Below are 18,500 nucleotides of genomic sequence, written 5' to 3'. Positions count from 1 at the left end.
TTCCTTTACACTAGTATTTTTAACCAGCCCAAAGTATATTGCAATGAAACTTCATGCCATTCTAGCAATAAATCTTATTCTGCCTCTGTAAACCCTCCAGCTGGAAGTCGATCTATATGTATACTTCTAGGGGTTATATTTGAAGCCAAATATTTCTCTAGCAATTTAGTGTCATAAAAAAAGATTAATTTCTTTTACCATCAGTGCCTCTAGCTGTTGAAACTTCACTGACTGGTCATTATAACCTTCTGAGCTCCATGAATCAGTTCCAGTCAACCAGGATTCTCTCTCCTAAGTAGTTCCATGAATAAGCTATTTGTTGCAGCTTCCATAATAACACCAGTCACCAAAAGAACTGGTAACACAAACAGTGCCACACTATAAACACTTATCAAAACCAAAGAAAAAACACAAAAACCTAATAAATCCAAAAGGCATACACAGATTTGGAGTGCCAACCAGCTTTAATCCTGGTACCTTGGCATTTCGCCTTCAAGGGATATCAACATATCAATTTCTAAAGCTTAAATATACTAAACAATTAAACAATTGTGTTTCAAAATTTGTCTATACATCCCACTTTTAAAGTGACCAGTGCACATTACACATAAACACATCCCTTAGTCATGAAAAACTACTACATTTCCCATAGAACTTCAGCAGCAGCAAAATTACAGCAACAAAATTACCATAAATTCTACAGCAATAACATCATCAAAAAAACAAGTAAAATCTAACAAAGCCAAATATGAGGTAAGTTTGACTTCCCAGGCCAAGGACAACCACAAAACATTCTTTAGTTATGCCCCCAACCTCAAAGGCAATACACAGCTGTGTGCAGAGTTCATTGTAAATAGAGCCAACTATACTGAGCAAGAAGATATAGCAAACCTCCTGGCTAATGAATTCAGCTCCAACTTTACTCCTCTCTCACCATCTCAACCTTCCATAAGAAATATCATCAAATATAACTAGAACACTGCATCAATGGGCCCAGACTATATCCCAGGATGCCTTCTAGATAGCATGAAACATGACCTATCAGGGCCTCTAGAATCACTGTTTAACTGTAGCCTCCAAACAGGCTTCATGATGAAGAAAGGCAACAAGGCAACAGTCATGCCCAGGTGGCCATCTACAGACCCTACAGAGGACATTATCTTGGAGATGATCAGTAGAGATAGTAAAACTGAGATGATCAGTAGAGATATAGTAAACCTCCAGACACTGGACCTATCCCAGTTTGGATTCATCAAGGGCAGATCATGCCTACTCAACTTGGTCTTTTCTTTGAGAAATTTCACAATCATATCAGAGTAAAAGTAAAAACTTGTGCACTGCCTACCCTGGTCAAGGCGAAGGACACAATTCCCCACTCACTCAGGACAAACTCAAAACAAAGAGAGGAGGTATACACCCACAAGTCACAAGGTGGATAGCTACACAGACAGGATCCAGGAATCCAGAAGGGGAAGAACCAGGAAGTCACTACCAGTCACAAGTGGTCCTCAAGGTGGAGTCCTCAGGGATCCCTCTTTTTTGGCTCCTACTTTGGCCTTTTACTTTAGAAGTCGGAAGTCATCCATTCCTGGTAGCTATCATATTGACAACACAACCCTTAGAGTTGATCCAGTAGTCATAAACTTGGGGATACACATATAGACAGACATTAAGCCTTGATTTGATCATCACTACAGTGGTGTCTCCTACAGGCTTTTGAGTGAGATCTATGCCCTGGCATACAGGGCATTGTCAGACCACTCTGATGGAAAATGGACCTGCTGGAAGATAGGTATGTATCCCAGAAAAATACCCAGAAATTCATCTGTGATTTGGCAGCTCTGATATGGTGTAATATTTATGCAAAGGAGAAAGCTAGAAATAGAGATAAAGACATCCAGATATGGAAAACTTCACAATAAAAAAGGAGATCTCAAAGAGAGAAACACAGAACAAAAAATTAAAGTAAAGAAGAGAAAAAAAATAGAAAGATGAAGTTAACAACACTTGTGAAGTGAAGGATTTGCAGAAAGTCTAACACAGAAAAAGATCTGATCAGTTGCCATATGAAAGTACTTTGGAGCCTTTCACGGGAAACATGTACAAACAGTCAGTTGAAGTTGCATAGCAAGAGAAGGAAGATAGGCTAATGAGTTCCCATATGAAAGAGCAAAAGGATGACACAGGATGAAACTAAAGAGAATGTGGTACAAGAAGATGTTCAAAAAATAGACTACAGAAAGTCAATAAAATCCAAAAAGTTAGAAGTTTGATAAAACAAATGATCCTAGTAATTAGGCCTGTCCATAGAGATTCAAGTGATATAACATTAGTAAATATAATATATTCTTGTGCAGCTAAATTAATAAATGATAAAGCCTTACAAGAAAAACACAGGGTAGTAAGGGAATGGAAGGGAAGAAATCGAATGCCGTCATGGATGTATCACACAGGGAAAACTATAAAGCAATTAAGAAAGGAAGTGTCACTGTTACAAGAGTATAGAAGAAGGAAGAGATCAACAAAAATACTCATAAAGATAGACTTGATAAAAGCAATGTTGAGTATGAGACCAGATCAGGATCTATTGTCCACTATTGCAAATAACAAACTAAAAATATCAGTACAGGTAGAAAAACTTAGAAGATATGCAGATAAATATAAAGGAAAAGTGCAAAATAAGCAATGTATTGATAACCCAAAAAAGTTTTATAGAGAACTGGGAAATGAGGCAAAAGGAATTAAAACACCACCAAAAAAAGAAGAAATACACACATTTTGGAGAAATATCTATGAAAATCCTGTGGAACATAACAAAATGCTAAATATAGGAGAAGTAAAACAAAGAATAAGAAGTTCAAATGCACATTATATGAAGTGGGATGAAGAAACGACCAGAGAGATTGAAACAACATTAAGAAAAGCTCCTAATTGGAAACCCTAGACCCAGGTGCAATACCTAAGTTCTGGCTAAAAGTATTAACATGAAGACTTAGCCTTGAGTAAGAACTATTTATATGTGCACTTCAAGTAGACACCAGCATGGGTAGTAACAAGAAAAACAATGCTCTTACTTGAGTGAATCTGCAAGCTATCCTAAAAACTGTAGACTATTAACTTGCCTTCCAGTGATGTATAAACTATACACTGGAATTGATGCCTACAGAGTTTATAGTCATTTAGAAGAAAATTCAGTCATGGCAATAGAACAAAAGCATAATAAAAGAAACTCATATGGAGCAAAGGATCATTTGCTGTTAAATAAAGTTGTAATGGAGAACCATAAAAAGGGGAAGAATCTAAGTATGACATGGATAGACAAAAAAAAAGCAATGACAGTATCCCACATTCATGGATAAAAGAGTGCTTAAAAATGTATAATATACACCGTACACTGATCAATTACATTACAGCAACCATGAAACAGTAGCAAACTACTTTGCAGTTAAGCCATGTGTGACAAACTGAAATGCTGCCTGCCCAGCTAGCTGGAATTTGTAAATAATTATATGTCACTTGAAAATATCAATAGGGTTTATAGACAATTGTGAGGCTGCCAACCCAGCTAACTGGAATTTTGTAAATAATTCTATGTCATTTGTGAATATTAATATGATTCATATGCTTGTCTTACTAATATAAGAAAACTATATGTTATGCTCATTGGTTCATAGGTAGGTACTAGACTATTGGCCCTAGGACCTATATAAGCATAGCCAAAAAGGTAACCTGGCTTTCGCCACCCAAGAAAATTATTTTCCTGTGCCCCTGTTGAGCAGAGCCACAGACGTGATCCCTGGGGTGAATTTCCTATTTCCCATACAATCATCAAGATTTTTCTTGAAGAGTGCTAATGAGGAGCTTTGCTTGATATACATAGTTTGTTCCAGAGTATGCGAAGTCTCTAGGACAGGAATCTATCCCTACAGCATGGTCTGTTTAATGTGGTGACATGGTTTAGGTCCCTAAAACGTGTAGCTCGGAGGGAATGGGATTTCTTTAAGTCAAGCATGTCCAGCAGCTCTGGGTTTGACATAGCTTTGTATGTTAGGCAGAGAGTGCCTCTGAGTAGGCGATATGTGACGGAGTAAAGCTGGAGTTCTTTGAGACGTTCTGCGTAGGGCATCTTTTTGAGGCTGGTAATCCTCTTTGTGAGGCATTTCTGTGGCCTTTCCAGTTGTTGTAGATGTCTTCTGAGGTACATACAAAAATGGGCATTGTACTCTATAATGGGTCTAATGAGTGATGAGTAGAGGGGAACAATTACCTCTTTTTTCCTGGATGGGAAACCTTTTGTGATGAAGTGTGCCATGTAGAAGGATTTCCTGACTACTGTGACAATGTGATTATCAAAGGAGAGATTACTGTCCACCTGTGTCCCAAGGTCTTTTATCATACTTTTGTTGTTAAGTAGACTACTGCCCATGTGGTAGTTCATGGGCACCGAGATTTTACCAAAAGTGATGACAATGCACTTTTTGGCATTGAGCTTGAGGGCATGGCTTTGACACCAGGCATCTGTCTCAGTGAGGCCCTTTTCTAGGATTTCCACATCATTAGGAGTTTCTGTTATGGTTCCTAGTTTGCAGTCATCTGTGAACTTCATTAGCCAAAGACCTTCTGTGTTAGCCTGTACTTCAGAGAAGTAGATACCAAACAGGAGAGGACCCAGGACTGAACCCTGTGGTACTTCACTTGTTACTGGTCTGAAATCAGATTTAGAGCCTGCTACTTTCACAGTGTGGGTTCTGTCAGTGAGTCAGTTGGCAACCCATCTTGTGACATAGGGATTTATACCTAGTTTAGTGAGTTTATCTATAATTCCAGATCGGGGGATGGTATCAAAAGCCTTGGCAAAATCTAGATAGGCTGTGTTAATCACCTTACCCTCATCTACAGCTTTGGTGACTGCTTCAAAGAAGTCTATCAGATTTATGAGACATGATCTGCCTTTTACAAACCTGAACTGGATGGGGTCCAGAGTTTGGAGGTTACCAATGTCTTTGTTTCTAAGTTCCATGATGATACATTCCATGGCCTTGCAGACCAGGCTCGTCAGGCTAATGGGGTGGTAGTTCCCAGCGTCCATGGTAGATCCCTCTTTGTGGAGTGGGATAACCATTGCTGTGTGCCATTCAGTGGACACAAAGCCTGAGGTGAGGCTATGACTGAACATGGTACTTAGGTGGGGTGCCAGTTGGTACTGTTGTTCATGTAGAACGCAGCCTGGGATGTTGTCAGGTCCCATGGATGCTGTGTTCTTGGCTTTGGAGAGTGTGGTTTTTACCTGTGCAGCTGTGATTACAGGAACTTTGCATTCGTCCAGTATAGAGAGGGTGGTAAAGTTAGCACTGAACCTATCTGCCAGGATGTTGGCAATATCAGTTGGTTCTGTATATTTAGTGGCATTGTGCTGTAAGTCAGAGCAGATCTGAGTGTTGCCATTGAGATTCTTGACATAGCTATAGAATGCTTTGTGGTTGTCTTTAGAAACAGTGGCAATGTTGTTTTTGTAAGTAGCTTTGGTAGATTTTATGAGGGATCTCAGCTTCTTACTGAGGCAGACCAGGGAGTTCCTCCAACCATGGGATTTTACTCTTTTTTGCAGCAGTTTCTTTCTTCTGTTGCAGAGTTTGTTTATGGCAGGGTCCACCAGATTGGCTTCCTTTTTTTGGAGGATAGTGTCTTGGTTCTATTGGGTATGGCAAGATCCATGCATTTGTGTAAATGCTTATAAAGTGCATTTGTGTAGGATTCAGCAGTCATACCTCTATTGTCCATCTGCATGGGTGTCAAGAACTTTGCCACTTCTGTCTTAAGAGGCTTGAAGTTGACTTTAGAGAATTTGTTACGGCATTTTCACTAATGGCGGGTGGGGGTGGGATGTGGATGTCTAGGACGATTAGCTTGTGGTCAGATATGATGAAAGGAATTGATTTCTGGTGTGGAACACCAGTCATCCATGTTGGTAATGACCAGGTCTAGGATATTGCTGCCCCTGGTGGGGGTGTGGATAAGTTTATCTAAGGCACTGGAATTTATGAATTCCAGAAAACGTTGAGCAAAAGAGTTGGTACATGAGTAGTTTTCCCAGTTAATGGGGGGGTAGTTGAAATCACCCATTATTAGGCTGTTAGGTTGTACCCTAATATTTTCCAGTGTATCAAGAAATGAGGAGTAAGAATCCTGGGGCATGATGGTGGATCTGTAGCAAGCTATAATTTGGATTGCGGTCTTGCCCAGAGTTAGTTGCACTTGGATAATCTCGGATGCATTATACTGAACAACTAGCCTGGAGGTGTAGCTATCCTTAATGAATATGGACATGCCTCTGCCTTTAGTGTTTCGGTCCAGATCAGGTGACTGAAAGTTGTGGTATGAATTATAGCCTGGTAATGCAGGTGTGCTCTCTGGAGCCTTGAACCAGGTCTCTGTCACTGCACAGATGTCAATGTTCTCCATTTTAAGGAGTGCTTTGAGTGAGTGCATTTTCAGGTTTAGACTTCTTGCATTGAGTAACATTACCCTCAGATTTTGCTTGCTTGTACCTGTTATGTTGGTAAATTTGTCATTTGAACCTTGCCTAAAAAGGCACTATTGGGGTGGCAAGAGCTTTAGCCAGTAAGTCAGTATCCTGAATCCCAAGGGTGACAGGGGCAGGCTATCTCTGGCAAAGCTTTGTGGTCTGTCAATCATGTCATCCCAGGCAGACAGATACTGGATCTCCTTAGAACGACACCAGAAGCTTAGTCAGTTGTTGAAGTCAATCATTTTGTCCTTGTACTGTGATATCATTCTGGGTGATGGCAGGATGCTACTCAGGGCTAGGGTCATACATGCCTGGGCTACAAGATTGGAGAGCTCCTCCATGTCTCCTTTCATGTAGTCCAGGGAGATACATCCCTGGTCATTCACACCAACATGGACAATGACAGAGTCATATATGTACTTGTTGCGGAGTGACCTGAGTCCGTGCATTATGTGGTGGATCCTGGCATCCGACCAGCAGCTGACAGTAACTTTCTCCTTGTTGAACCTGGTGAGTAGAACATCAGTGTGCCTGACTATAGAGTCACCTATGACTAGAGTGTTGGGTACGTTGTTATGCGTTATGGGCTATGGTTGGGTGCACACTGAGTTTGTGAGCTATGTGTCATTTGGGTTTTGTTGAGGGGGTGGAGGTTGCTTGCATTTCTGCTTTGGAGGTCTTTGTTGCTTGGGCAGATTTTTATTGAGAGCCTCCATGAATGTAGGTGTGTGTTTTGTGTTTCTATGTCTGTGTTTTGATGGTATAGGTTTTGATGGACTCTGTGATGAGAGTGGCATGGTGCAAATGTTTACCCTCTCCTCTTGACTGTCTAGCTCAGTCTTTGGTGAAGAGAGCTTTACTTCCAGTTTAGCTATATAAGTGCATCTCTCACAGGTTGTAGTGTTGGGTGGTAGGAGGAGAGGGTTGTCTGTGTACATGAGGCAATTGCTGCATTGCCCCAAGATGCCTAGATTAATCAGGTAGACAGGAGAAAACACCAGGAGATGACCCATAGATATGCCTGGATAGGTGCTTATTTACTAAGTACTAAAACTGTTTTCCTCTAGACAAGTGAGGAAAGTTGAGTGCTGTAGTAATTTGTAGCTTATTTAGTGCATACAATGAGTTCTGAACAAGTGTTGAGCTCAAAGAAACAGATTTGAGTGCTAAAACTAAAAAAAACTGGCTAGTTCTAAAGGAAAATTTGAAGACCAGACTTTATGGCACTGGGAATATTTTAACCCTAGCTAACTGGCAATGCATAACATGTATTTTTTTAATATAACAGTAGCAAATGAGCAAATTGATTTAAACAAATTAACCAATTAACCAATAAAAAAACAAAAACTGAGTCCCGTTCCACCAGTCTTCGATCTAACTGCACACTCCTGCCACTAGGGTGCAGGGGAACTTTCTCCAGAAAAAGATGGCCTGGATTAGTGCTCAAGTTATACAAACAAAGCTAGACTAAGCAGGTCTGAATCTAGTATTGTGCTACAGCAAAAAAGAGTACCAATTTCAGAAAGAAACAATGTGAATAAGCAGACACAATAGGCCTTTAACAAGAAACTCCCAGCTCAGAAGGGCAGAATGGACCCTCTCCTCCCACAAGAGTGCAGACCACATTTTCGTAATGTAAAATAACTGGCCCTAAGCCCAAGTACTTAAACCAGAACTAATACACTTTTAGAATAACAGACACTAAGCCTTCAGTCAGCAACTCCCAATTTAGAAGGATGTAAGCTACCTGTTTTGCCACAACAGTGAAGACCACAAACCTTCTTAATGTAAAACAACTGGTCTGAAGTTCCAGTGTTTAAACCAAAGGCTTAGAGTAACAGTTACAAATTAATCAGGCTACCAACAAGCAGTAATAAATGCAGCAGAATTAATGCAATTAAGTACTTTTAAGAACAGTCAGCAAAAGCAAAATAAAGTAATAAAGTAGGAAGAAACACACATACAGTAAAAGCAGATGAATAAAGTGCAATTTTTTAATAACAATAGAAAACAAGCAAACCGATTTAAACAATATACCAAATTAACCAGTAAAAAAGCTTAAAACTGAGCCCTGGATATTAAACTTCTGGTGCTGAAATGTCTGTTGAACTGTATGTGATGTACTGAGCTTCAAGAATGTGACCACAGTGTACCCTGCTGAAAAACAACATAAATGTGTATAGACTATATGCCTGTGCAAATGTGTGTTTTCATAGTATAAGTTGGAACATATAGAGTTAGCATGTATACTATAAGAAAGTAAGTGAAGAGTTTTATGACTGTGTTTATCTCAGTAAAAGACAGGATGTCTACAGCTAGAAGTTCTTTCTATTGTCTGGAAACAGAAATAATTGCAGGTTTCAAATGTAAAAGTGTTTAACTGTTTTACGACTTCCAGTTCTAGGCAAACTTCTGAGAGATACATATTCTGTTGGTATCTGTTAGCCTGGGAACAGAAGGCAAGTGACAAATAGTGATATCATCCAGTTAACCCAGCAGTAATGTGTTGTTATTAATTTAAGAACTATCTCTCAGAGCAAGTCTATGTATTTTGTATTTGTCTTTGGATCTGACAACAACTTCTCATCAGCATTTCTGCCTTACCAATAGTAAATACTATATTACAGTAATCTCTCTTAGAGATAGATAGGTATATAGCAAGATTAGTTTTGATGTTTGCTGTATTTATGTGAGACTGTCCTGCAATGTTGTTTTAAAATATTTCCTGTGATTCTGAACTCTGTTGTCACTGTGTTAAGATATTGAGTATTGCCTTGTGCTTTTATTATTTATTATTAAATATATTTAAATGTTTTAATTGTGGCTGGTTTGTTTAGAGATATTTAAGCTCTTAGAGTACTTGCATATGTATTTGGTTACACTGTATAGGCCACTCCTAAATAGCCTTAAAAGTCTTGTTCACACTTACCATTTGGATAATAGTACATTACACAGTAGAATTGGTCACCCTTTGGTAATGGCCTTATAGTAGTTGATAAGTAAGGGTGGTAGGTGGCAGTGATAACTACCTTATAGTCTGGGCAGAAGGGGGCATAGCTAGTAAACCTGTGTCAGCCTTCCCCAGGTGTGTCTGTGTGTTTGCATATAAATCAAATCTCAAAGTGTGTGTGGTGTGTGGGTGTGTCAGCTACTTGGGAAGGGACATAAAGCACTGGTTGGATAGAGAGGGTGCTGGAGGTTTTGGCTTGACAACTCAGCTGAGATCTTAACCCTATAGTTTTGCCAGTGGGGAGTCTTATTGGAGATCTGAAGAAAGAGGGAGAAACATTCCCCAGACTGACTGTGATCTCTGTGTGCTCTTAATGGAACGTGTACTTTACTGTGTGCCCCTCACTGGTGCTAGTGGTGAGGATTGAGGATCCTTGATTACTGGGCCAGTGCAGGAGCATCATACCATGATAAAGGATATTGTGCTTAACCCATTAAGCTGTCTACTTGATACATTAGGTCATGGCTACAATTTGGCTCCCAGAAAACACTAAAGTATAAAGGCTTTTCATATTCTTTTTATAGATGATTTAAAACTGTATAGCTCATCAGATAAGGAACTGAAAGCACAACTGCAAGTGGTCAAAACTTTTTCAGATGATACAAGAATGTCATTTGGATTTGATAAATGTGCAAAAGCTACCTTTAAAGCAGGAAAGCTGCAACACCAAGAAAATATCAGACTGGGACAGGAATGTGATATAAACGAATTTGAGCAAGAGGGAGTGTATGGAATTGATGAAGGATCAACAATAAAACATGAACAAATGTGAATAAAACTTAGGAATATTTTAGAAGACTAAAATTAATACTGAAAACAGAACTGATATCTAGGAACAAATAATGGCTATAAATCAATTTGCTCTTCCTGTCCTTACTTACAGTTTTGGAGTGATTGACTGGCCCCAAAAGGTGTTGGATAGGTTGGACAGGAAAACAAAAAGGATGTTTCGTGCTCATCGAATGATTTATAAAAATCAGTGAATACCAAGATTATATATTCCCATATCGAAGGAGGGATAGACCTCCTTGAAATTGATTACATGTATAGATATGCAATTGTGGGACTGCATACATATCTGCTGACCTCAGAAGACCAAAAACTATGAAAGTTTTGAAACATGAGGAGAATAAGTCTAAGATGACTTCTCTGCTTAGTTTACCAGAAGTATATTGGTGTCAAGCAGGAATGGAAACCAAATCAGAAGTAGATAAAAATCAGGCAGCAACTGAATGTGCCAAAACAACAAAAGAAAAAAATATAAGGTGAAGGATCAGATGGGAAGTCAAGAATTGCGGAAAATGCATAAATATAGCTGCAAGTGTAGACAACTCTTGCAACAACCTCACATTGGTCAGGACTGAATGCAGAAATGTTTATGGAGAGATGAATTTAAACCAAAAGACAAAAGGGTAATATCGGTAGCCCAAGATAGTGGACTATATACAAGTCAGTTTACAAAGTCCATTGAACATGTGGGAGAAACAGATGAATATAGGTTTTGTAAATCAGAATTGTAAACAGTCAAACATCTTGTTGCTGGTTGTGATATACTAATGGCAGAAAGACTGTATACTGAAAGGCATAATAATGTGGCAAAACTGTTGCATTGGGGATTGCGCAAACATTATAATACTGAAGTAGCTGAAAAACACTGGAAACATGAGCCACAAATCATCATTTGTACTCAGTTTTTTGTACTATAAAAATATATTATGTGATTAAATTTATTATATGATGAAGTTCTGGACTGGTCAGGATGAAAGCGCTTATCATTTGTTTTATTCTCTTCAATAAACTCCAGTATGGGTTTTATAAATTTTGGCCTGAATAAGTGCATTTATTTACTGTGGAGTGGTTCATGCTTCTGTTCCTGCTTGGCATTTTTGTGTTTTGCAATGATTTTTTCTTCTTGTCTCTTTTTACTGGTTTGGATGGTCAATGAGGACAGCATGCATTTATCTCCTCCCCTTGTAACTCAGGAGACTGATTTTAAAACTCTACAGCAAGCCGTTTTGAAATTAAATGCCATTGTACAAGGTTTAACTAAACAGGTTGATTCCTTTATTGGCACACCCCCTGATGACGTAGCCATGCCCCCTGATGACGTCAGACACCCGCGGAGCAATCCAGGAGAAGCAGTGGCTGCTTCTACTAGTTTACAGAGCATTTTGAACTAAGGAAACACATTACAAAGATTTAATTCTTTGAACTCTACATCCCTTAGGGCTGGATTAACTAATGAAGATGAACATTCAATCCCTTGTGGACACAGAACTGTAAATTCAGATTCTCAGCCTATTGGGGCAGGATCAAGTGTTCGTTCCAACTACAGAGGTTCTGTTCCAGTTTTAAAGGACTGGCTTACTGAAGCCATAGTTTTGAACAGTGAAAAGCAATCAACAGGTACTGTTTTTAACAATAATATTCAACTACTTTTAGAGGAATTTGATGACAAACTTTTAAAAATCAAGCGTTTGCAGCTTGACAATGCATACTTTGCTGAATGTATAAAAGAGCACATTGTCCCTAAGGGACTCAGAATGTGGCATTACCCCAGTGGCTTAAAAGCAGGTTCTGACCTGCATAAAGAACTTATGACTCTTTTTGATGCTCATGGTGTTGAATATATGAAAGTTATTGTGAAAAGTAATGATGTTATGGTTAATGATTTAATAACTAGTGTTTCAGAGCTTGATAAAAGAATAAGTGAATACACACAATATGATGAATTTAAATATGAATATACATATATTTTCCATATTATTTATCAGTTATCTACCTCTATAACTGCATTTAAGGTAAAACAGCTTAACAGGGATAAAAATGACAATGGGAAGGGATGGGCTTACCCCAAACTACCTCCTTCACAGGAATGGGGTAACAAATTCCCAAACCATGGTTATAATAATTTTGCTGGTAACAATTATGTTAACGACATTGAAGTTAACTGTGAAATTGTTAATAATGGACAAAATGATTTTTTTTAAACCCACGAGAATTCCCACCCATAAGATGGTCGGAGAGAATAAAGAACTAAACAGCAGTCTCAGATCAACCCTGAGAAACATACCAGGGGAACACTTATCCCCAGTATTCAATAGAACACGAGGGCAAGATTCAATCGGAGGGGGAGGGGGGCACAGAACCAAACTTGGTCCAACAGGAATTAATTAATGATTTTCCAGCTATTTTAGAGATGTTTTCTGACCACATACTACCCCATTGTCATATCATTACTAATGGAGAAGTTGATTTCAAAGTGTACAGTTTTTCTGATGTGTTTATTGAGACTAAGCACTGTGACTTATTTTCAAAAGGTTTTACTTATGTATTGCATAATCCACAGACATCTCTAGTACATTAATTGACCTGAAATTATACACACGTAAGTTAAATTTTGAGGTCCTTTTTCAGAATTCATTATCAGAAGATTTTATTAACCCTTTAGCCATGTCAAGCACATACATGCCCCCCTTCACCTGATTATCCAACTGTTTGAAGGAATATATGAACCTGATATTCATATTTTTTAAGGATTTCTCAACAAAGACAGATAGACAATAATGTGGAGGGTGTATTACAGGACATTAAAAGTGTACTTGATTTGGTGAGAATAATGAAACCTGACAAGAGAGGAAGTATAGTCCTTATGAATAAGGTTGATTACACTAACAAGATGCTACACATTTAGAATGGGAAAGCATATTCAAAATCCTCCTTTAATGAATTACACATAACATATAATAGAATTAAGAATGAGCTACAGGATTTATTTATAGAGGGGTCCATCACCACTGAAGAGTTAAACCATCTCACGGTGTCATACCCCAAGATGTCAGTGATGTTCGGGTTGCCTAAACTACATAAGAACCTCGAACAGCCACCCATGAGATCCATTGTGGATACAAAAGGTTCCATTACAAACCCACTCGCAAAACTCTTAGACATTAGACTTAAAGAACTGGTATTCTCTGAAACCCATATATGCAAGGACTCATGGAGCTTTTTACACCTCATTAACAACACTCCATTCAAAACTGGGTAAGTCCTTTTGACTATTGACATGAAAGATTTATATTCTGTTATTCCCCATAGCACAGGCTTGGAATGGTTTTCAGAATACTCACCAGGCTAATCCATACCTAAAGAATTTGTCAGGGTACAGTTATGTATAAACAGTTTCTCCCCTGAAAGCTTCCAAACCTGTACACATTTACTTTACAAAATGTATAACTGCAAAAGAAAAAAAAATGTACCTCTGATTGTCTACTGTAAGAAATGTTAATAACTAGCATGATGTCCTGTTGTGTGTATATATGCTATATGTATGTTTGTTAATCACCAGCATGTTGTCCTGATATGTATATATGCCATATGTATGTATGTTCTACTTCTTTTTACTCTCATGTAATGTATTGCAATGTGGAGCTTTTCTCCACGGGCCTCCGCTGAAAATGGACCTGTGTCCACTCGGACTTTCCCGGTAAACAAATGTAAAATAAATAAATAAAATATGCAAAATCCTCCTTTAACGAATTACACATAGCATTCAATAGAATTAAGAATGAGTTACAGGATTTATTTATTGAGGGGTCCATTACAATTGAAGAGTTAAACTATCTCACAGTGTCATACCCCAGGATGTCAGTGATGTTCGGTTTACCTAAACTACATAAGAACCTCAAACAGCCACCCATGAGACCAATTGTGGACGCAAAAGGTTCCACTACCCACCCACTTGCAAAACTCTTAGACATTAGACTTAAAGAACTGGTATTCACTGGAACCCATATATGCAAGCACCCATGGAGCTTTTTACCACCTCATTAACAACACTCCATTTAAAACTGGGTATGTCTTTTTGACTATTGACATCAAAGATTTATATTATGTTATTCCCCATAACACAGGTTTGGAATCGTTTTCAGAATACTTATATGAAAAAGAAGTAGAACACAGCAATGTCACTTGCTTGAACTTGTTTTGAAAAACAACTTCATCTACTTTAACCATGAAATATATCTGCAACAGGAGGGGTGGCAATGGATTCTTCTTGTGGGGGCCTATATGCAAATATTGTCATCACCATTGGGAAAAGAAGTTTTTGTTCAGCAGTCCAATGTTCAAGTATGTAAAATGTTACACCCGGTTCCTGGATGACATTTTTATTTTGTGGGACGGACCCCCAGAACACATCAATGATTTTGTTTCTTATATGGATTCTACTACTACATTTTTGAAATTCACACACAATTATAGTATGGAGCAGTTACCCTTTCTAGACGTCCTTCTCACTACAGATTAAACAAACAATAAGTCTGTTTCAAAAATATATAGAAAGGAAACCTACTCCATTACTCAAGTACACCTCTACTGAAACAGAAAAAAGCCATTGTAAAGGGACAATTTGTTAGGACAGCCTGAATGGTTTCAGTTATGGATGATTTTCTCAGTGAATGTGATAACTTGAAATCCATGTTTTCAAGGAGAGGCTATCCGTACAAATTTATTACTGACATTGTGTTGGAAGTAGACAATACAAGGGAGAGAGGTCATTTTAGTCCTTTACTATCAGATATTAACACCAGCATTACCAGTATCAGCAGTTCCACTCAATGCTTAAATGTGAAGAAACAAGAAGTAAAAAGGGACTATAAGACGTCCTTCATTACGGGTTCCTATTAGAGCACCGAACGCTTGAAATATCGAATGTCATATGGTCGACACCATATGATTGACATTTCAAGAATTTGAAGGTTAAACGTAATGGCGCCATATGGTGCAAAATGGGAGAACTTCTCTTTTTTGCACTGAAGTGCAGTCTCGGAGTTGGTATATTTAAGTAGGGTGGGTGTGGGGGGTGCAGGGGAGCTTGCCCCGCTGCTCACACCATTAAGGTAAGTTTTTCTTTTTTTTTTTTTTTTTAATTGTAAATGCAATCTTTCAAACTTCGACCATGTTGTCAAACAAATGAGATTCGAAGTTTTGAAATTCGAATATATAATATAGACCCTTCATTACCATATACACTAATGACAGTTATACATTAAGAAAAATCATAGAAAATAATTGGTACATGCTAAATCATGAAAAAGCCATTAGACCATTTATTGATTCACATCCTGCCATAGTATTTAAGAAGGGCAGAAACTTAAAGAATATTTTTGAGATGAAACCAAAGGGAATGAATAATGTTGGGCACATGAAAAAGTGTGTCATGTGTAACTATTGTAAACACATTAAGGAAGGTAGCACTTTTCTGATAAACAACATTAAAGTAAAATTTTATCAAAAATATAATTCTGGATCTGAAAGGATTATTTATTGTGCTCTATGCAATTGTTGTAGTTGTTTTTATATTGGAAAAACAGACCGTAAATTAAAAAAATGCATTTATGAGCATTTGTATGACATAAAATCAGAAAAAGATACAAATGCACTTAGCAAGCACATAATGGAAAATATTGGTCATTCTTTTAATTTTACTGTAATTGATAATATTAAAACAGAACCTCGAGATGGAGCCTGGTCTCTTTTATTAAAACAGAACCTCAAGTGGAGCCTGGCCTCTTTTTCTAGAAAAGAGGGAGCTTTTCTGGCAACTGCGTCTTAATGCATCTAGCTGGCCAGGTTTAAATGAACGCATTTCTATCAGCTCTCTTTTAAAATTAAAAGCCTAGAAAGATAACACTGTTTTAAATAATTATTTATTCATTATCTATGTATTTTTAAACACAATTTTATCTGTGTTTTTACATTACTATGAAAGTTTTTTTACCATCTATTTATTCCATCTTATACATATTTTATATATTACATACATAATACAGTCTTTTACCTGTCTTTAACTTTAAGGGGGTGTGTCAGTTTAAATAATTTATTAATTGTTAATGACTTTTTTACCCAGTTATTTTGTACTATATAAATAGATTGTGTGATTAAATTTATTATCTGATGAAGTTCTGAAGTGATCAGGATGAAAGTGCTTATCATTTGTTTTAGTCTCTTCAATAAAACTCCAGTATTGGTTTTATTGAATTTGGCCTGAATAGGTGCATTTATTTAATGTGAAGTGGTTCATCCTTCTGTTCCTGCTTGGCATTTTGTGTTTTGCAACAGTTTCTTCTTCTTGTCTTTTTTTACTGGTTTGGATGGCCGACGAGGACAGCATGGATTTATCTGATCCCCTTGTAACTCAGGAGACTGATTTTAATACTCTACAGCAAGCTGTTTTGAATTTAACTGCCATTGTACAAGGTTTAACTAAAAAGGTTGATTCCTTTCTCAGCACGCCCCCTGATGATGTAGCCATGCCTCCTGATTATGTCAGACACCCGCAGAGCACTCCAGGAGAAGCAGTGGATGCTTCTACTAGTTACAGAGCATTTTGAACTAAGGAAACACATTACAAAGACTTAATTTTGAATCCCTTAGGGCTGGATTAACTAATGAAGATGAACATTCAATCCCTTGTGGATGGAGCACTGTAAATTTGAATTCTCAGACTATTGGGGCAGGATCAAGTTTTCGTTCCAACTACAGAGTTTCTGTTCCAGTTTTAAAGGACTGGCTTACTGAAGCCATAGTTTTGAACAGTGAAAAGCAATCAACAGGTACTGTTTTTAACAATAATATTAAACTACTTTTAGAGGAATTTGACTACAGACTTTCAAAAATCAAGCATTTGCAGCTTGGCAATGTATACTTTGCTGAATGTTTAAAAGACCACATTGTCCCTAAGGGGCTCAGAATGTGGTGTTACTCCAGTGGTTTAAAACCAGGTTCTGACCTGCATAAAGAACTTATGACTCTTTTTGATGCTCATGGTGTTGAATATATGAAAGTTATTGTTCAAAAGTAATGATGTTATGATTAATGATTTAATAACTAGTGTTTCAGAGCTTGATAAAAGAATAAGTGAACACACACAATATGATGAATATAAATATGAATATACACATATTTTCCATAGTATTGAGCAGTTATCTACCTCTATATCAGCACGTAAGGTAAAAAAGCTTAACAGGGATAAAAATGACTATGGGAAGGGATAGGCTTGCCCCAAACTCCCTCCTTCACAGGAATGGGGTAACAAATTCCCAGACCATGGTTATAATAATTTTGCTGGTAACAATTCTGTTAACAACATTGAAGTTAACTGTGTATTGTTAATAATGGACAAAATTATTTTTTAGACCCACGAGAATTTCCACACCTAAGATGGTCAGAGAGAATAAAGAACAAAACTGAAGTCTCAGACCAACCCTGGGAAACATACTAAGGGAGCACTTATCCCCCCAGTACTCAATGGAGCACGAGGGATAGATTCAATCGTAGGGGGATGGGGGCACAGAATGAAACTTGGACCAACAGGAATTAATTAATGATTTAACAGCTATTTTAGAGGTGTTTTCTGACCACGTACTACACCATTGTCTTATCATTACTAATGGTAAAGGTTATTTCAAAGTGTACAATTTTTCTAATGTGTTTATTGAGACTAAGCACTGTGACTTATTTTCAAAAGGTTTTACTTATGTACCTGCACAATCCACAGACATTTCTAGCACATTAATTGACCTGAAATTATACACACTTAAGTTGAATTTTAAGGTCCTTTTTCAGAATTCATTATCAGAAGATTTTATTAATCCTTTAGCCATGTCAAGTACATACAAGAAATGATGGTGGCCTAACGGTTAAGGTGTTTGCCTTACAAACACAAGGTGCGGGGTTTGAGTCTCACAAGGGATAATTGGCTAGGCTTACAATGGCTCGCAAGAGCAGTTAGCCTTGTACTAACCTAACCTATATAACAACCCCCCCCCTTCAACCGATTATCCAACTGTTTGAAAGAATATGTGAACTTGATATTCATAATTTTTTAAGGATTAATCAACAAAGGCAGATAGACAATAATGTGGAAGTGGAACTGCTGATACTGGTGATGTTGATGTC

This window comes from Protopterus annectens, chromosome 3.part0 (genome assembly GCF_019279795.1).
Source record: "Protopterus annectens isolate FY-2018-M chromosome 3.part0, PAN1.0, whole genome shotgun sequence".
Taxonomy (NCBI): domain Eukaryota; kingdom Metazoa; phylum Chordata; order Ceratodontiformes; family Protopteridae; genus Protopterus; species Protopterus annectens.
The sequence above is the reverse complement of the archived record's forward strand: the minus strand, read 5'-3'. Positions refer to the sequence as shown.